Genomic DNA, 3,276 nt, shown 5'->3' on the forward strand with positions numbered 1-3,276 from the left:
TAATTGCTTTGCGCGTATCCTTTTCTTTCTTTTTTTTGGGGAGTTTATGGCAAACGACTAACGCTTAAATATTTTTCTTTGAATAAGTCTGCCCCACAGTCACTCTCGTCACGGTTTCTCCATTCTGTCGGATGTAGTGATCAATTTTTTCGAGTTGCTTCGTAAAAGTGTAAGGAAATGCATGGGCTATAGAAACCTTATCATTGGCATATTTCCAATTAATTTTGAAGCTAAGCCTATAGTAAAAGTTTCTGAACTTTTCTCGAGGAATGGCTCCCTTCTTGTAAACAATTTAGTATCCGACTCGATGCCATTATAAACCAGTTTTTTTGTAGGCCTGAGCAGAATAGGCGACAGGTGCCATCCCATAATTGAAGAGTGAGTCATTTTTGGTGAAATTAACAACATTGAATAGATATTCGACCCCGATCGTCATATTCTGCACTGTGAAATAAAACCATTGGTTGTTTCCTGATGAGTTAGTGTCATTTTGCAGGACTAGGTCATATTACGATTAGGAAATCTATGCTTACATCGAAGGTACTTTGAAGACTGCAAACAAGTTTCCACTCTCGAAATTAGAATCGAAAATTAGTTAATTTTTTGACTTGCATTCGTTGTTAAATTGAGGTAAATCATCATTATTGAGCTCAAACTACTCGTTCAATATTTAAACCAAAGAGTTTGCTGTTTCTATATATGTGACAAAGATATTTACATTTAGCCTACGCCAGGATTTGGATGGGAATAAATGCGCCACTAAAGTAATTGATTGAATTCACAGTATTGAACAATGAGTTGTCAAATCGCTTATAAATTAGTTGTTATTTGCTGTAATATTCAGTGAAGGGAGAATACCCTTAGAAATGCTACTAATCTTCCTCTTCTTCGCTTTAACTTTAATGGGACTTTGGCTGCATGAATCAGATATGTAATACCTTCATTTTAAAGGACTGATACGGAATTTAGGGTTTCGGGAGTGGAATCATCCTGAGTTATACAGATGTTACTTAAGAACAATATGATTGGGCTCCACTATACTCTTGATGTGCACAGGATGAACTGGCTGAATCGGCGTGATTTATCGAAATTACTCTTATTCAGGCTCAACTAGGAATTAGCCATCTTAATCGTTCATGAGTGATATGCTTTTATTGTATTATATCGACGAACAATATAATTATTGCAATAGTTATATTCATCATCACATCAATAGCGCAATCAGAAGGATGCCAACAATGAGAGCTTTGTGAATGTTCACCCTATATAGTCATAGTTAGACTTCAAATATTTTGGACCAATGTTTCCCTGTGACCAGAAATTGCTTGCTTTGCGAGTTATATGCGATCCCATTGAGCACTTAATCTGATTTCAGAGCATTATCTTGCTTTTCGGACTGGATTAAGCTCAGTGCGTCATAGCTCTATTCAATCAGTCCTAGTTAGTAATCGATTCTGTAAATGAAGCGATCAAAGTATATGTTGGCATAAAGGTAACCATCCACATATTCCAGTTCGTTTAGATTATATGCGAATTTGCCAGCCGAAGTTTTAATCCCTTTCTGTTGCAGAATCTTGAACTGTTCGTCCACCAAATAGACGGTGCTGGAACCGTCAGTCACAAACATATGGGTTCCGTTGTTGGTGAGGCCCCACCCTTGATTCGCCCAAGGCAGTTCCTCGACCACATTGAAGCTTTGTGGATCGATTTTGTAAACAACGTGCTACCTCCACGTCAAAATATAGATGAAATTCTTGAAGATTGTGGAGCCCTCGAAAAATATATTGCTTTTCCATGGAATTTGCGACGAGTAGACTTCCTCGAGAACAAAGGGGTTGCTTTGATATTTCATAATGTGAAAGTATGATTGATTGTACATGCCGCAAGACTCAAACAAATGCGTATCGTTCAAGAAGAAAAGGCCTTGAGTGTAGCAGTCCTTGCGATGCGGGTGGGATGACATGATTTTGAGAGATTGAGCCCGTAGCGAAGAGCAGCATACAACTAGGATGGTTATCAACAAAATTGCCTTCAACTCCCCTGATCGCATAAATATATTTAAGGAATCAAAAATATATAGATATTGCAGATTGAATAATATTTAAAAATAGTTTAAAATGTCGAGCATGTTCAACTCTAAGTATTGCATACATAACGCAGATCTGACTACGATCGTGGGATCAACACCTTCTCGCCTGAGGGCAGAATCTTCCAAGTCGAGTATGCAATCGAAGCAATCAAAGTATCAATACTCTTATCCAGCTTGGATCCTCCGCGGTCGGCATCAAAGTAGAGGAAGGCGTTGTGCTTGCAGTCGAACGCAGGCTGCAATCGACTCTAATTGTCCCATAAAGCATCTAAAAAGCATTCGAAGTGGATTCACATATCTGTTGCGCCGCCAGTGGTGTCATAACCGATGCAAGGACGCTTATAGATCACGCGAGGACCGAAGCCCTAAATCATCGATATACTTACCTTGAGCCCATTACAGTGAAAGCCCTTACCCAAACTATCTCTGATATGGCATTAAACTTCGGCGAAGGAGATCCTTCTTCCAAGAAGAAGCCTATGTCGAGACCCTATGGCGTTGCTTTACTGATTGCTGGAGTCGATGAAAATGGCCCAAGCATTTACCAGACAGATCCTTCTGGGACCATGATTGAGTACAAGGCGAAGGGAATCGGGGCTGCAGATGAAGGCATCCAATCGATCCTAAATGAGAAGTACAACGAAGTAAGTTCTGTTTAAGTTAGAAAATGACACTCGAAGAAGCCGAGAAGCTCGCCCTCAACGCTCTCAAATAAACGATGGAGGAGAAGATCACGAAAAACAACGTGGAGATCATGGTAATCAGCAGCCAAAAGAAGAAAGTATAGAAAAGATCAGCAGCACAAGTTGCTGAACTCCTGGCCCAGCTCAAATGATCGTTGTTGATCTAAATTATTTGGCCTATATCAATATAATCATAATAATCATAATCATAGTCCACTCATGATTTCTCATTATGGCCGCCCGTTATCAAATCAAACAGAAATTGATAAGGGTGCTCTTCATTCCAAAATTCTCATTCACTCTCATTCATTACAGATTTTTTAACTTTTTTCCACATTTTTGCTTGTGAGCTAATTCCTGACTAAGTGTTAATATGCAGATTAACATAACTCAATATAATGGATTATTCTATAATCTATCTAACGTTTCAGAACGCATTAAGTTGGTTGGTTGGGTTGGGGTGGGGTTGGGGTTGGGGTTGGGGTTGGGGTTGGGGTTGGGGGA

At 39.4% G+C, this 3,276-nt stretch overlaps 1 pseudogene; it reads left to right on the forward strand.

Moving 5' to 3' along the window:
- Positions 1 to 269: 269 nt before the first annotated feature.
- On the forward strand, positions 270 to 2,944 carry LOC148298694 (uncharacterized; annotated as a pseudogene).
- The last annotated feature ends 332 nt before the right edge of the window (positions 2,945 to 3,276 follow it).

Source organism: Brachycentrus maculatus, unplaced genomic scaffold, assembly GCF_059751285.1.
Source record: "Brachycentrus maculatus isolate JH-2025_06_01 unplaced genomic scaffold, ASM5975128v1 h1tg001728l, whole genome shotgun sequence".
Classification (NCBI taxonomy): domain Eukaryota; kingdom Metazoa; phylum Arthropoda; class Insecta; order Trichoptera; family Brachycentridae; genus Brachycentrus; species Brachycentrus maculatus.